Source organism: Triticum aestivum, chromosome 3A (genome assembly GCF_018294505.1).
Source record: "Triticum aestivum cultivar Chinese Spring chromosome 3A, IWGSC CS RefSeq v2.1, whole genome shotgun sequence".
Classification (NCBI taxonomy): domain Eukaryota; kingdom Viridiplantae; phylum Streptophyta; class Magnoliopsida; order Poales; family Poaceae; genus Triticum; species Triticum aestivum.
In genome coordinates this window covers 337,809,679-337,827,590 of record NC_057800.1, presented here as the reverse complement: position 1 = coordinate 337,827,590, position 17,912 = coordinate 337,809,679, and positions in this window count along the sequence as shown.

Genomic DNA, 17,912 nt, shown 5'->3' with positions numbered 1-17,912 from the left:
AACACTCAAACCAACAAGAATGATCACACAAGTGCTAGATCCATGAACATAAATGATGCGGAGCATCCCACGACCATCCCCATGGACGCCACCTCAACTATCCAAGCTCCAAGTCGACCAATGACAAGGGCTAGGGCACATGCTATTCAATCCGAGGTGACATCACTCCTACTTGAGTTTTCTCCCTCTTCAAGTGAGGCATGGCTGCTGCCTAAGTCCGAGATACTATGTGTCATCAGGTACAACGCTCAAGACTCGCAGCCGAGGACTGTAGAAGAAAAGACATGCATCAACACTCTGGACAGCCCAGAACTTCCGGCCAAAGCCCGGAACTTCCGGCCGACCCGGAGCTTCCGGCCGCCGATGACTTCGACCATCCTAGGCGTGCCAACTCTCGGGTTAGCCCGGACCCCGTCCCAGACCATCCGGCGCCTGGAACCTCCGGCCTGCCTAGACCTTACGGCCCCCGGATGCCAGCACATCTCCACCGCGCCAACTCTCTAGTTAGGCCGGACCCTCCCCGGAACCTCTGGCGCCCGGAACTTCCGGCCCTGCCTGCGCGCAGCCACTTGGGCCGAGGCCCGTGTACCCTTTCGTCACCTAGACTATATATACTCTATCCCGTATGACTTTCTAGGGTTAGCATTGGTTTAGCTCATACCCAGAGATAGAGCTTCGCTCATCCATCCGGATCTACTCCATGAGAGAGACCGCGGCCCCTCTTTGGAGAAGATCCACCTTGGATTCAAGACCTCCTTGCGGAGAAGATCCCTTTGTGGATTCAAGACCTCCTCACGGAGAAGAACCGGCTACCCTTTGTATCGTCCTTAGTTGTCCGTGGATTCGTGTATCGTTCTATGTACCCGAGGATCTAGCACATGTGTGACTTGTTTTTGTTAGTTGGAGTGTTCCTCTTGCGTTCCCCTTGTGTTTTCCCTCGTTTCCTTCCTCGCGTTCTTCGCGGGATCCGCTCCTTTCGTGAAAGATAGGGCGATTAGGGTTCTACCCTACATCATCTTGGTATCTAGAGAAAGGTTGATCACGATTTCGGAGCCTCCCCGTTGTGTTTCTAGCCTAATTTTGTTGTTTTTCGTCCTAATCTGAAAATCCCCACCAAAAATAGCCCCAATTTTTTTGTGATTTGTCCGTGTGTTCAGATTTTGTTGGTTTTGATCCGTGAATTTTGTGTGTGGCTCGTAGATCTAGCGTCCCCACCCTTCTTGTCCTCTAATTTCTTCTTTTTCCCCTTCGGATTTGGGCTTTTCCCCAAGTTTTTCCGCCCAAATCCAGGTTCTCCAAGTCTCTGTTCTTGGCAGAATCCCGACCACCGGAACTTCCGGTCCAGCCCGGACATTCCGGCCCTCGGACCTTCCGGCCTTCCCAGGAACCTCCGGACCCCGGACCCTCCGTCTTGCCCGGAACTTCCAGCTTCGACAGAAAGTTCGCACTACTTCCACAACTCCGCCCAAATTCCACCAACTTTTGTTCCAGTGCTCACCATATACCATATATACTTCCGCATACCTCCACCACTTCCGCATAACTCACCATCTTTGGACCGTTTCGCTCTCCGACACAATTGCTACTTTGAGGTTTGAGAATTTGAGTTGCGGTACCGTATCCTTTTGTGTTTTGGCTATCTAGGTACGGTTCGACATCAACATCACCGCCGCTCATCTTCGCCACGGACGCGTCATCAACAACAACCACCTCGACTACGACTTGGTATTCGTGCCACCACTTTGACACCATACCGGAAGCAAGACTGGTAACCTCATCTTGGTATTGGACATATCACTCTTGCCACTACATTGATAGCCATCATAGCCTTACTCTTTGCGTTGCTTACCCATCGAGACTAGCCATTGAGTATTGCCGGCAACGAGACTTGTGCACATTAGTGATCATACTTCCCATAGCATACATACATCATTGTTGCCTATATTGGTATCATCTCTTGTGTCACAAAGTTGTCATCGCATACTCACTTGCTATCTTGGTTCGTCAAGCATTGCATGAGAAAGGAGCTCAAACATCAAAGAGCCAACCAAGCTTTTAAGCAAAGAGAAAAGATAAGAAAAGAGCTTTTAAGCAAGAACCATAGCATCATACAACATTATGATTGTCATACTCGATCATCTTGGATCATATCATAGCAACACCTTGCATTAAAAATATTTGGGATAGAAGTCGTTGCATTTTTGCTAAATAGGTTGTGCACAAGTTCTTGTATCCGCCTATCGTGCAATCGTGCTAGCGTCTCTCTAGTGTTGTGCAACAAGAGCATTTTTGTGGATTCCACATTTTGGCTCACCCTTGGTTGCACAACCCCACTTATCTTTTTGCGTGTGTGTTTCCGTGTACCTTATATGCTTGGTCTACTTGTTACATTGCATCTTGCGAATCTTTTCCAACATTATTGAAGCTCACTTACAATTGCATCTAATTTTGTGCCACCATCCTAACCAAGCTCCACCAAAAGCTTTTACTTGTGTAGGTGTGAGAAACCGACAAGAACTCGTACCAATTGTGCTATTTCCTTATCCTACATTGCAGTGATCCTCGATCCACTTTCAACTTCGGTCAAGGTACATTTGGTACTCGTTCCTCTCTTTCTACCACTCACATTTGTCTTGGAATGATGGATAGGCCAAGTACTTCTACCAACCCACTCTTCATGGAGCAAGACTACGACATGAACTCCTTCGTCACCAAGAGTCATCTCTTTGGTGCACAACGTGCTTTGCATCAAGAGCAACAAGCTATGAGTGAACGCATCGACAACCTTGCCGCCGACTTGCGACTTTCCGAGCAACGTACAAGGGACTACTTCGACCAGAAGCTCGACGATCACAAGCAAGAGAATGACGCAAGGATGGACGAGATTCGCGCTTTGTTGCTCAACCGCTCTTCTTCCACTTCAAGAAGGAGCCATTCAAGTCGCCGTTCCGACTCAAGTACACCGACATCGAACACTCTTCGTCGAGCCGCGCGCACCGACCGTCAAGCAAACCTCAATCCGCTTCGGGATACCGACTCTCAAGTGCGCCGACGATGTCAAGCCGAAGAAGCCTTTGCGCTAGCTCGCGAACGACAACAACAACGCGAACATGAAGAGGAAGAACGCGCGCGTCTACACCAAAATGCACATGATGCCGAGGCTCAGCGTCAAACACAACAACTCCGTGACGCTCAAGCACTTGAGGCGCAACAAGCTCTACGCGATTCGAGTCGAGCCGTTGCCGACCGAGGCTGACAAGCCCGTGAAGAAGAGGAAGCACTTCGCGAAGAAATTCATGAGCGACGATTTCAAGCTCGCATGCATCATCTAGTGCCACCTCGAGCTCGACGTGTTCCTCCACAAGCTCGCCAAGACCATCAAGTTCATCAAGAGCATGAAAACAATGGGAATCCTCCGCAACAAGATCAACATGAGGTTGACAACCCTCCGCATCAAGAGCACCACGAGTTGGACAATCATCTTCAACATGGGCGTCATCATCTCCGACCCCAACACAATGAAGAGCAACTCTACGGCAAGCTCAAGTTCACCATGCCCAAGTTCAACGGAAGCAACGATCCCGAAGAATACCTTTCATGGGCATTGAAAGTCGACAAGATCTTCCGTTTACACAATTATGAAGAAGAGAAGAAGATCGTGATGGCATCCTTTGAGTTCCAAGACTACGTCCTCATTTGGTGGGAACAAGTCATTGAGCGCCGCGAGGCAAGAGGTGATCCACCCATCACTACTTGGGCACAAATGAAGGATGTCATGAGAGCACGCTTCGTGCCTACCTTCTACAACCGCGACCTCTTCAAGAAACTCCAACAACTCAAGCAAGGAACCAAGAGCGTTGAAGAATACTACAAAGAGATGGAGATTGCAATGATAAGAGCCAATGTGACGGAAGATGATGAGCAAACTATGGCATGTTTCTTGAATGGACTCAATCATCCTATCAAGAAGATCGCCGACTTCCAACCATACTCAAATCTAATCGAGCTCGTACACCAAGCTACCAAATCAGAACGCCAAGTGCAAGATGATTTCAAGTATGCCAAGTTCTCATCCAAGTCCTACGGCTTCTCCAATAACCAAGCTTCAACGACTCCAACACCGACTACAAGACCGTCTACTTCCAACATCGACAAGTCAACTTCCAAGAAAGCTTCGCCTACTACAAGCAACTTCAAGCTGAGAGCTTCATCATCATCAACCCCTACCGATGAGACCGTCAAGACGAGCTCCCTCAAGTGTTTCACTTGCGGAGGCCGAGGCCACAACTCCTATGAGTGCACCAACAAGCGCACCATGATCTTCAACGACGATGGCACTTATGATTCCATGAGCGATGGAGAAATGGAAGCCCTTGAGCAAGTCGCCATGCACCGCCAAGTGAACAATGAAGAAGAACAAGTCTTTTGTGATGAAGACTCAAGTCCCACACTTGTTGTCTCCATAGTCTTGACTCTCCAACATCACCAAGATGAAGACCAAAGATGCACCATATTCCACACCAAGGCCGGCATCAATGGACGATCCGTCAAGGTCATCATCGATGGAGGGACTTGTCACAATCTTGCAAGTGAAGAACTTTGCTCCAAGCTCCATTTTCCCAAGACGGAGCATCCACATCCATACAAAGTGCAATGGCTTAGTGACTCCGGCACTATCCAAGTTGAGCATCGAGTACAAGTCTCCTTCAAAATCAGCGCCTGCGAAGACACCTTGGAGTGCGACGTCATTCCAATGACCATTTGTCATCTTCTCCTTGGACGGCCATGGCAATTCGATAGAGGAGTCGTCCACAATGGTCGAACGAACCACTACATCTTCAAGATGAAGGGCAAGGAGTACGTCCTCCGTCCAATGTCGCCAAGTCAAGTGATCGCCGACAATCATGCCACCCATCGTGGAGATCATAGTGAGAGAGCGAGCCACCAAAAAGAGAGTGAGCGCCACAAGCCAAATTCGAGTGCCTCCACGATGAGAGAAAACAAGAACCTGGTTCTATTTGCCACCAAACGCGAGATGAGAGAAGTGTGTGAGAACCCATCTAGTGTCCTACACTACATCCTTGTGTGCAAGGACAATGCACCACAAACTAACACTTCTCACACTCTTCCTCTAGTGTTGTCTTCTCTTTTGCAGGAATTTCAAGATGTTTTCCCCGATGAGCTACCTCCGGGACTACCTCCACTTCGAGGCATTGAGCACCGCATCGACCTCATCCCCGGAGCACCGCTTCCGAACAAAGCTCCCTACCACGTCAACCCCGAAGAAACCAAAGAAATTCAAAGGCAAGTAAAGCATCTCATAGACCATGGACATGTGCGTGAAAGTTTGAGCCCTTGTGTCGTACCGGTCATTCTTGTGCCAAAACATGACGGTACCTTTCACATGTGCTCCGACCGTAGACCTATCAATGCTATCACCGTTCGCTATAGGTACCCCATTCCACGCCTAGATGATATGCTTGATGAGCTTAGCGGTGCCACTATATTTTCTAAAATTGATCTTAAAAGTGGTTACTATCAAATCTTCATACAAGAGGGTGATGAATGGAAAACCGCCGTCAAAACCAAGTTTGGTTTGTATGAGTGGTTAGTCATGCCTATGGGTCTCTCGGAAGCACCGGGCACTTTTATGCGCCTTATGAATCATGTCTTTCGCCCTTACATTGGTATATTTGTTGTGGTTTACTTCGATGACATTCTTGTGTTTAGCAAATCTATCCAAGAGCATGTCACCCATGTCCGCACCGTTTTGCAAACTCTTAGGAAAGAGCGTCTCTATGCTAATATGGAGAAATACCTTTTTGGTGTTGATAAGCTCGTTTTCTTGGGTTTTGTGGTCTCTTCTAAGGGTGTTCATGTAGATGAGTCCAAGATCAATGCTATTAACACTTGGCCGCAACCAACCAACTTGCATCAAGTTCGTAGTTTTCTTGGTCTTGCGGGTTTCTATCGTCGCTTTGTGAAGGATTTTAGCACCATTGCTTCGCCTTTGCATGCTTTGAGCAAGAAGAATGTGCCTTTTGTTTGGGGACCATCCCAAGATACCGCATTCAATGAACTTAAGAATTTGCTTACTCATGCCCCCGTGCTTGCTTTACCCAACTTCGACAAACCTTTTGAAATTCATTGCAATGCTAGTGGTAATGGCATAGGAGGTGTGTTAACGCAAGAGAAGCGCCCCATAGCTTACTTTAGTGAGGAACTTTCCGGAGCGCAACTCAATTATCCCATCTATGACAAAGAGCTATATGCTTTAGTCCGCGTTTTGCATGAATGGGAACACTACCTTCATCCCCATGAGTTTATCATTCATACCGATCATGAGACTCTCAAGTATCTTAAGGGACAAACTAAGTTGAACAAGCGTCATGCTAAATGGAGTGAATTTATTGAGTCTTTTCCCTATGTCATCAAGTACATTAAGGGTAAACTAAACATAGTAGCGGATGCTCTTTCCCGCATTTGCATGCTTGTCACGCAACTTGAGTTAGATGTCATTGGCTTCGAGCATATCAAAGACTTATATGAGCATGATACAACTTTTGCCATTCCTTATGCTAAGTGTTTGTCGAATGCATCTTGGGAATGCTATTACATCAAAGATGGCTACCTTATGAGAGCTAACAAACTTTGCATTCCCGAGTCCTTGCTTTGTTTGTTGCTTTTGCAGGAATCTCATGTAGGAGGCTTAATGGGACACTTCGGACGCGACAAGACGTTCTCCACGCTCTCGAAGAGCTACTTTTGGCCTAAGATGTTTCGGGATGTCAATCGTTTCACCAACCGGTGCTCTACAAGTCGCAAAGCTAAGTCCAAAGCTCAATCTCATGGTCTCTATATGCCTTTACCTATTCCATACCAACCTTGGGAAGACATTAGCATGGACTTTGTCCTTGGTTTGCCTAGAACTCGAAATGGGAAAGATTCTATATTTGTCGTTGTGGACCGTTTCTCAAAAATGGCACATTTTATTCCTTGCCACAAGATAGATGATGCTTCACATGTTGCTAATCTCTTTTGTTGGGAAATTTTGCGTCTCCATGGTGTGCCAAAAACCATCGTCTCGGACCGCGACGTCAAGTTCCTTAGCTACTTTTGGAAGACCCTATGCGCCAAGCTCGGAATCAAGCTACTCTTCTCCACGGCTTACCATCCTCAAACCGACGGCCAAACGGAGGTGACAAACCGCACACTCTCCGCTCTACTTCGAGTACTCATCAAGAAGAACATCAAGGAGTGGGAGGAGTGTCTACCCATCGCCGAGTTCGCCTACAACCGAGCAAGACACTCAACAACCGGCAAGTCCCCTTTCAAGGTCGTCTACGGATTCAACCCTTTGTCACCATTGGATATTCTACCTCTACCACTCCAAGAGCGAATCAATTTGGACGCAAGTGCAAGAGCGACCCATATCAAGAAGGTGCATGAAGATACAAGAAACACCATCGAGCGCCAAGTACAACGCCTTGCGACCAAGCTCAACGTCAACAAGCAACCTATGGTCTTAAACAATGGTGATCTCGTGTGGCTACACCTTCGCAAGGAGCGCTTTCCACAAGAACGCAAGTCTAAGCTTCGACCTCGAGCAGATGGACCCTTCAAGGTGCTCGCACGATACAATGACAACGCTTACAAGATCGACCTCCCGCGTGACAAATACAATGTGAGCGACATCTTCAACATCAAAGATCTCTCTCCTTTCCATGGTGATGAAGAACTCAATCCGAGGACGGATCTTCCCCAAGGGAGGGGAGATGATGCGGAGCATCCCAGGACCATCCCCATGGACGCCACCTCAACTATGCAAGCTCCAAGTGGACCAATGACAAGGGCTAGGGCACGTGCTATTCAATTCGAGGTGACATCACTCCTACTTGAGTTTTCTCCCTCTTCAAGTGAGGCATGGCTGCTGCCTAAGTCCGAGATACTATGTGTCATCAGGTACAACGCTCAAGACTCGGAGCCGAGGACTGTAGAAGAAGAGACATGCGTCAACACTCTGGACAGCCCGGAACTTCCGGCCAGAGGCTGGAACTTCCGGCCCCCGGACCTTCCGGCCAACCCGGAGCTTCCGGCCACCGATGACTTCGACCAGCCCAGGCGTGCCAACTCTCGGGTTAGCCCGGACCCCATCCCGGACCTTCCGGCGCCCGGAACCTCCGGCCTGCCCAGAGCTTCCGGCCCCCGGATGCCAGCACATCTCCACCCCGCCAACTCTTTGGTTAGGCCGGACCCTCCACGGAACCTCCGGTGCCCGGAACTTCCGGCCTAGCCCGGAACTTCTGGCCCTGCCTGCGCACAGCCACTTGGGCCGAGGCCTGTGTACCCTTTCGTCACCTAGACTATATATACTCTATCCCATACAACTTTATAGGGTTAGCGTTGGTTTAGCTCATACCCAGAGATAGAGCTTCGCTCATCCATCCAGATCTACTCCACGAGAGAGACTGCGGCCCCTCTTCGGAGAAGATCCACCTTGGATTCAAGACCTCCTTGCGGAGAAGATCCCTTTGTGGATTCAAGACCTCCTCACGGAGAAGAACCGGCTACCCTTTGTATCGTCCTTAGTTGTCCGTGGATTCATGTATCATTCTATGTACCCGAGGATCTAGCACATGTGTGACTTGTTCTTGTTAGTTGGAGTGTTCCTCTTGCATTTCCCCTTGTGTTTTCCCTCGTTTCCTTCCTCCTGTTCTTCGCGTTCTTCGTGGGATCCGCTCCTTTCCTGAAAGATCGGGCGATTAGGGTTCTACCCTACATCAATAAAGGAGGATACAAGATCCAAAGTCAACAACGGACGATACAAGAGGTAACAGTCTTCTCCGTGAGGAGGTCTTGATGAGATCGCCCAAGAGGGGGTCTTGATGATGTTCTCTGCAAGGAGGTCTTGAATCCAAAAGGATCTTCTCCGTAGAGGCCGCGGTCTCTCTCGTGGAGTAGATCCGACGTGGATGAGCAATGCTCTATCTCTTAAATGAGTTAAACCAATGCTAACCCTAGAAAGTAGGACGAGGTGGAGTATATATAGTCTAGGGGCGAAGGGGTACATGGGAGGCCGGACGTCCGGGCGTCGGGCCGGATGTCTGGGCATTCACGGAGGGCCGGATGTCCGGGCTGGTGAAGCTGGCCATGTTGCTCTCGGGTTCGGTGGTGTCTGAATATCCGGGCTGGCAGCCGGATTTCCGGGGGCTTGGGAAGGGCCGGATGTCTGGGGTCTGTAGCGTCCTGGTGGCTGAGCAGCTGTGGTGGGTGAAGCTCCAGGAGCCGGACGTCTGGGTCGTGGCCAGATGTCCGGGGCCTGGGAGGTGTACTTGACTCCTTCTGTTGGTTCTCTTCATCCGTGAACTTGGGGACTTGTACATCTTCATGTGCATCTTCGGGAGGGTCCTCTTGATACATAATCATGCACAACAACTCAGACTTAGGTAGTAGCCATGTCTCATGCATAGAAAGTGGAAGTTCAGAGAGGAGTGAGTTCACCTTATCTTCGATAGCCTTGGCTCGGGCTCTTGTCATTGGTCCAAGTGGTGTCGTTGGAGGTGTAGGTGCGTCCATGGGGATGATCGTGGGATGCTCCACATCATCTCCCCTCCCTTGGGGAAGATCTGTCCTCGGATCGAAATCCTCATCACCATGGTAGGGCGAGAGATCCTTGACGTTGAAGATGTCGCTCATGAAGTACTTGTCGTGTGGAATGTCGATCTTGTAGGCGTTGTCGTTGTAGCGTGCAAGCACCTTGAAGGGTTCGTCCGCTCGTGGTCGAAGTTTGGACTTGCGTTCTTGGGGAAAGCGGTCCTTTAGAAGGTGTAGCCACACAAGATCTCCAATGTTGAATACCATAGGTTGCTTGTTAAAGTTGAGCTTGGTCGCAAGGCGTAGAACTTGGCGCTCGATGGTGTGTCTTGTATCTTCATGCACCTTCTTGAGATGTGTCACTCATGCACTTGCGTCCAAATTAATGCGCTCTTGGAGTGGTAGAGGAAGAATGTCCAACGGTGATAATGGGTTGAATCCATAGACGACCTCGAAGGGGGACTTGCCGGTTGTTGAGTGTCTTGCTCGGTTGTAGGCGAACTCGGCGATAGGTCGACACTCCTCCCACTCCCTGATGTTCTTCTTGATGAGTACTCGAAGTAGAGCGGAGAGTGTGAGGTTGGTCACCTCCATTTGGCCGTTGGTTTGTGGATGATATGTCGTGGAGAAGAGTAGCTTGATTCCGAGCTTGGCGCATAGGGTCTTCCAAAAGTAGCTAAGGAACTTGACGTCGCGGTCCGAGACGATCGTCTTTGGCACTCCGTGTAGACGCAATATTTCCCTACAAAAGAGATTAGCAACATCACTACAAAAAAGACACATCTGTGACATTTTGGGCCGAATGAAAAAAAATTATGTCATACATATGACACTTCTATGATGATAATTGTGACAAAACCCGGTATCATCATAGATGTGGTGGGCTCCTACTTATGTGACAAAAAATCATGACAGAAAATGGGATTTTCGTCCTGGGCGGGCCGAAGACGCAGCTGCATGACATTCTTTGGGCCGTCCATGATGGAAAAAACCATGGTAGAAGCGAGGAGGGATTTCGGGGAGTTCCCGATTACGGTGGGAGGTCGTGGGCCGAGCGATGCGCGTTTCTCTCATACATGTACGCGCATGTGTGCGAGGCATTGGCTCTAACTAAACCCGAGCGAGGCGTTGGGCTCTAACTGAACCCAAGCGATTGCACTGCAAGCTACACGTTACTGAACCCGAGCGATCGATCGATGGCTGTTAACTGAACCCGATTGAGCGATTCCTTTGCTACTGCTGCTAACTGAAGCCAATCGATGCTGCCTCTGGGATGAACAGTGAGCATTGCGGGGGGGTTTGGATGAACAGTGAGCAGTGGCGTTGCCTCTGGATGAACACGACCCCATGGTGTGGTGGAGGGCTGGATGAACAGTAGATGGTGGAGGGGTGCACGTGGAGGGGTGGTTGAACAGGACCCCGTGGTGTGGAGGGTTGGATGAACAGTAGACGGTGGAGGGGTGCCCGTGGAGGGGTGGTTGAACAGTAGCCAGTGGAGTAGCGCGCGGTGGAGGCTGGATGAATAGGAGCCCGTGGAGGCTGGAGGAGGTCGACGGTAGCCCGTGGAGGCTGGAGGAGGTCGACGGTGGAGATGAACAGTATCCCATGGAGTCCCATTTTGCGGTACGCCAGACCCCTCCCGATGAACAAGACCCCCGTTTAGACCGTAGCGCTCCAACACAAGTCCGTTTCGTCTGTTTTGCGGTACGCCACACCCCTCCCGATGAACAGGACCCCCGTTTCGACCGTAGGAGGTTCCGTTTCGTCCGTTTTGTGGTATGCCACACCCCTCCCGATCAACAGGACACCCGTTTCGACCGTAGGAGGTCCATTTCCTCCGTTTTGCGGTACGCCAGACCCCTCCCGATCAACAGGACCCCGTTCCGAACGTAGGAGGTCTGTTTCCTCCGTTGTGCGGTACGCCAGGCCTCGTTTCCATCGCCTGTTCCATCCAAGCCCTCCCGATGAACACGACCACGCATTCCGTTCCGACCCAACCAGTTGGCTCCCACGCGTTCCGTTGCCTCCCGATGAACACGACGCATTCCATTGCCTCCCCATGAACACGATGACGACGCTGTTTCTTCATTCCGACCCAGCCATGTACACGAGCCCTAGCCGTACGTATGCGCGAGTAGGCGTTCGAGACCCCGCCCGTATGTACACATATGTGGCCATATTTTCTTTCTTGTACCCTGGCCGTTGTACGTATGTGTACATGCTACGTGCACGCCTCTACTACGACACGTACTCGCCTCTACTGCGACACGTGCGCACCTCTACATCCACCAGTATATATGTATGCACACGTTCGCGACCAGAATGACAACGCTACGTACGCTTCGACCAGGTGGGCCCCAACTGTCAGCCACTTTCTTGCCTGCGAAGATGTAGCTGGTGGGTCCTAGCAGTCAAGGGGCGAATCATTTCTTTTGCCCGGACGCACTTCCTTGCGTGCGAAGATGTAGCTGGTGGGTCCCAGCAGTCAGGGGGAAACGTTTTTTTTGCGAAATACAGTGGCCCATCCTGTGCGTCCCAGCTGTCAGGTGGAGGAATCATTATTTTCCGCGTAATAAGAGGCACTTCCTTGCTGCGGCCGTGGACCCAGCTGTCAGCCTCTCCACGTACAGTCCACGTCCGATGGAAGTCATTCCTTGACCACGTTGACCACGCCGTGCCGAGAGCACCAGGGCGGTGGACGACGGCGAGACCTAGGAAGGGGACAACGGGGAGCCGGGGAAGACGTGGCAGTGGAAGCCCGCGCGGAGAGGAGTACGAGGGTTCACTGGTTCAGCTGCGGTGTGAGGCTGCCGTCACCGCTGGGCCTGGCCAGAAGTGGGAATAGTAGGGGGCGGTGAGGCCTCCGCGGCAGCACAGCCGACCATGGGAGGCAGGAGCATGCGGCACGACCGACGCTGCTTTGGGCGGCTGGAGCAAGAAGACCAGAGGTTGAAGAAGCACTACGGCCGTTGGATGGACATCGTACGATCACTGCAACTAGAATCGTTTATATTGACTAAGTTGACAAAGCCCTTGGTACGCGTCAACTTAGTAGGCCCACAGCTCGGATTTGGGGGAGAACATATAGCCCATTTGCGATTTGTAAGAATGTACAACCCATTTTTTAATTCTAATGGAATTTACTACAGCCCATTTACAGTTTGTTAAAAGTACAGCCCAACTTCTAGCTAGGACAACGATTAATAATTTCAAACAACCGCTCAAAACAGAATTCAAAAAAATTCCCACATTTTGATGGGATCCGAAATATTTTTATCCGAAATTTCTAGTCAGGTCAAATATAATTTCAAAATAAAGTTGTATTACGTTAAAATCCAATGAAATATTGCGCGCGCAACAAGTAATGAAATTAAAATTTTCAAATTCCAAAAATAATATATTTTTCAAACTAATTACGTGTTTGGTGCATAGTAATTGTCCAGTTATTATAATTGCATCCCATTTATTATTTCTTAAAGTCCATTTTCTTGTTAAGCCTAATGCATACCTCCTAGGAAAGTTTGCAGCCCAGCGGGGCGGAGAATAACAAGTTGACCCGGATATTGTCTACAACTGTCGGCCCAGTTGCATTGCTAATGTTGAAAAAAAGCCTCTGTAGTACAGTACAACCTAACATGGTTACTCAGCCCACATTCAGCGATGCCGAAAAGGCCCAAACAAGGCTTCTGTACAACTTTTTGAAGTCACTGAGCACAACTAATAACTTAAGAAAAAAGTTAGATTATAATGGAACCTAATTAAAAGCTGTCACGAGCAAATAAATAATTCAACGGGTCCCACTTCTGCGTCTGTGCGTGTGTGTGCATGTGTGTGTGAGAGAGAGAGAGAGATAGAGAGAGAGACCCATCGGTCAATGCTCGTAAATACATCTTTGAGCCATATGCATTGCTGATGCTCAGTAAAAACTTATATAGTTGACACAATCATATAGAACATCATAGCACACTGAACTTGCATACAAAAATTTCACGCAGGCGGCACAATCAGGATGGAAGCAGCGGATCACTACGGGAAGGGCTATGTTGAAACCAACGAAGTCGTACATAACGGTTCATCGTCTTTATCAATGATGGGGAAATATCTTGAATGTTGTGCAAAGAAAACAGATAGACAACACAATAAGTTCTGCTAGCACATTAAGTTTACGTACAACCCTTTCTAAAAAAAGTTCAGGTACAAAATTAGAATAGGTCACAATCAAATGTACTGGCATATCAGTGCTTCACACCCATAGCTCAGATTTAACTAATACTCCCTCCGTCCGGGAAAAGTTGTCCATGGGGCAGTGTATTTGTTTTTTTGCAAAAAAACCACATAGTTTTAAACACGTCACAAAGAAGTCCATCTCCTTCCTTCCTCCTCCCTCGTCGCCCGCACCTTGCAGCCATCACCGGCTACCCACATGCGCCGCCGCCCGCCTGGATCTGTGCCACGACCAACACCAGAACCGTGTCCCAGCCCGCGACCAACAACAGCGCCGCTGCCCTCTTGCACCTATGCCGCGGCTTACCACCTGCACCGCCCACCGTGAAGGCGACCTGCGCCGGCGCCCTCCTCGAGCTACGCTGCCGGCCCCGTTGAAGGTCGCCGCCCACGTTCGCCCACCTTCGCCGCCCACCTGCGCCTCTGATTTCGTCCGCTTCATCCGCCGGCACCATGGACAATTCCGGCCACTCCCGCCTCTCATGCTGCTACTGGTGGACGATGTCGGCGCCGTGGACCTCTGATGCTACTTTTGCCTTTTCCCCTGCCTCGCCTCTGCTGCCACTCCCGCCTGTGCTGGTGAGTCTGCCCCGCCCGCCTCTGCTACTGCTACTGTTCAATTTGTTGTTGTGAGTCTGAATTTGCTGTTCTCGGTACAGGCGGAGAAAATTCAGTCAGGGGATACAAAGCTAGAGAAATAATCCAGGACAAAGGTTGTACACTCCTGCTAAAGGATTAACATATTATAGTGAAAATTTAGTTCGATGCCATCAAATTTATTGAGTAATACTCTTGGCATTCTTGGAGATCTGCTAGTTTTTGGAAGTTTTTCTTGCTACAGTTAACTAAAAATGTTCAGTGTTCCAATACTGTAGAGAAACTATAGTTCCTGTAATTCAGTTATGACTCCTTTACTGAAACTGTAGTGTTTGCTAAAACTGAGATGTAAACTAAAGGAGTTTGTGATTTGCAGAAGCTGTAGCATACTCCAACAAGTGATAAATGCACTCAAAAGTTCACTGAGAAAATGCAGAGGCTGCTCACTTGTTACTGAAAGTTTTCTGGAGTGATAAATGCACGCAAAAGAAGTTCAGTTAACTGTTACTGTTGCTGTATGAATTCCAACCAGGTCAATTTGTTGTCAATTACTCTGTAATACTCAACCAGGTTTATGCAAAATGAAGATCAACCATGTTTTGATTTTTGGATTTATTTGAATCATTTGAATTTATTTGCTTTATTTGGATTTATACACCATTTGTCCAATTGCAAACATACCTAAAGTTTCCAATTGTCCAATTTCAGTCATTCATTTTACAGAGAGCTAAGCATAGCCATGACTCTTCCCTAAATATTCCTGTAGAATCAATTCAAGCAGCACAAAACTGAAAACTGCCACAACCCCTTAACTAAGAGTTGATAAAAACATGTCCCTAAAATTGGAATTATTTGAATTGGCTAGGTTTATTCTTCTTCATATACAGAAAAAAAGATGAATATTGTTCGTCTACTAGTTACTTCAAATTTATAACTGAATAAACACTTGTCATCTTCAGTAAACACTTGTAAATCTAGAGTGGTTTTAAACTTAGAATGCACCAAGTATTAATATCCTTTGCCAGGCTACACACCATCTACTTGGAGTAGACAGCAAGATTCACAAAGACATGCACGCTTCAATAGACTTGTGAATGCTAGCAAAGTGATAAGTAAAAACTTGGATGTTCTCAGAAATATAGCACCAGAGGACATTAAATGAACTGGCCTGTATGCTAAAGGCAAGGAAATGCCACCTTCTTTTCTTCTTCGAGTGGTTGATGAACTGGCCTGTATGCTGCAGCTACACATAGGTTCTGCAGAAAATGCACCAAAAGAGTTACACACAGGTGAAGTAAGTGGAAAGCAACATTTAATCTCCACTTCTTTTCTTTTGGTAGTGAAATTCAATCTGAATTTTGTAAGCACAGAAAATGCACCAATACTGCACATTTATTCCCACCTCCACCACCAACTTGTCAGTTTCGATAGTGTGTGTATGGAGTAGTTTTGACGTTAGTATAATTGTGCATCATGTAAACATTATGAGAATGATTAAGGGTTCAGCAATCAGATTATAATTATGACCAGAACAGAGGAACAAATATCTTGATTAGTTTTATGTAAAAAAATCAGAAATGGAGTTACTCACTTGAAGTTACTATAGTTACTCACTTGAACTTACTGTAGTAGTGGCCAAAATTCAGAAAAGTTACTAAACAACAGAAGTAGTGGCCAAAATTCAAAGTACTAAAAAGATTCTACACTAAATATACAGTGTTATCCATGTTCTGTATCCAAGACATTTGAATTATTCAGAGACGGATAATGCAAACTAAAAAGTGTTACGCAAACTGAAAACTGATCAATGTTCTGTATCCAGGACACTAATTTTTGACATTTGAAGCTACATTTCAATTGTTATGCCTCTGTCAATTATTGAATTATTCAGAATATTTAAATTATTCAGAGATCCATGTTCTATATCCAGGATAATGCAAACTGACAAGTGTTAAAAAGACCATGTGTTTTTTGGGGTCAAAATCTACATGTAAAACTGAAAAGTGAAAATAAAAATGGAGAATGTTGTGTCTCCCACTCACGCGCTCAAAAAAAACTACGACACATTTTTTGTCTGTTTGCATAGGTCCCACCTATCAGGAAGGATGGGCACGTACACGAACAGGTACGACTCATCAGTCTACCCGCATAGCCTTTTCGTTTAGTCTACCTAGCCGTCTAATCAACTGCCTGCACGCCACTTCTCCCATTTACTTCTCCATCGTGAACCGATTCTCCTCGGCTTCTTCACCTCCCCTTTGTCTTCATTTGCATCCAAACCCCACCGCGTTCACATTGTTTTAACCTTTTTAAATAATCATCTACTACTTCAGTTAGACTAGCCATCTAATCCTAATTCTCCAAACCATAGCTCTCCGTTCTAGCGGTTCCAAATGGCAGAAGAGATCGAGATGCAGGTTTTTAGCGTCCAACATGTCCTCGTCGAAGGCTCGATGCGCATAGTTGCCACCATCACCGTCCACCCAAGGGTTGTTCGGTAGTGGATCAACAATGTATCCAACTCCCTCAAAAAGGTAGAGACGAGGGTCATCGGTCTCGACACAGAGTACACGGAGCGTGCCCCTGGGAAGATCCAGTGCGCCGCCGTCCTTCAGATGTGCCACGAAGATGATGTTTTGGTGTACCACATCATACACTCGCCCTCCATACCACGTGAGCTTCACGATTTCTTGTCTCGGGAGGATGTATACTTCTGTGGGGCAGCCATCGAAGGGGACAAACAGAAGCTAAAGTCATACAACCTTGATTTGAAAAGCATCGCTGACCTACAAACCAGAATCAAAATTCCTGTAGAAGATTGTGATAAACAGACACCATCCCTATTCGAAGTAGCAAATTTTGTGCTCGGTATAAATCTTCAGAAGGGTGACGAGACGGTGGCATTAAGGTCGCCTGGATGGGTGAATTATCCCTTGATGTACGAGCGGATAAAATATGTTCCCTCGATGCCCGTGTGAGTTTCGAGATAGTTGCAAGGTCCAAAGAGCTTGTTGCGAAGCCGTCAAGAAGAAGAAGAAGAAGAAGAAGAAGAAGAAGAAGAAGAAGAAGAAGAAGAAGAAGAAGAAGAAGAAGAAGAAGAAGAAGAAGAAGAAGAAGAAAAGGCTGCGCCAGCAGGAGGGCATTATTGATGGATGAACTATTTCATGTCTTGTAAAAAAATTATTCCCTCTCGGTGTATATTGATATAGATGGACTATTTCGATGGTGTGCATGTCTTTGGAACAGAGTAGTAGCGTGGGTCTACTTGACTATAAGGAACTATTTATCTGCATATATAGAAGAAGAAGAAGAAGAAGAAGAAGAAGAAGAAGAAGAAGAAGAAGAAGAAGAAGAAGAAGAAGAAGAAGAAGAAGAAGAAGAAGAAAAGGCTGCACCAGCAGGAGGGCATTATTGATGGATGAACTATTTCCTGTCTTGTAAAAAAATTATTCCCTCTCGGTGTATATTGATATAGATGGACTATTTTGATAGTGTGC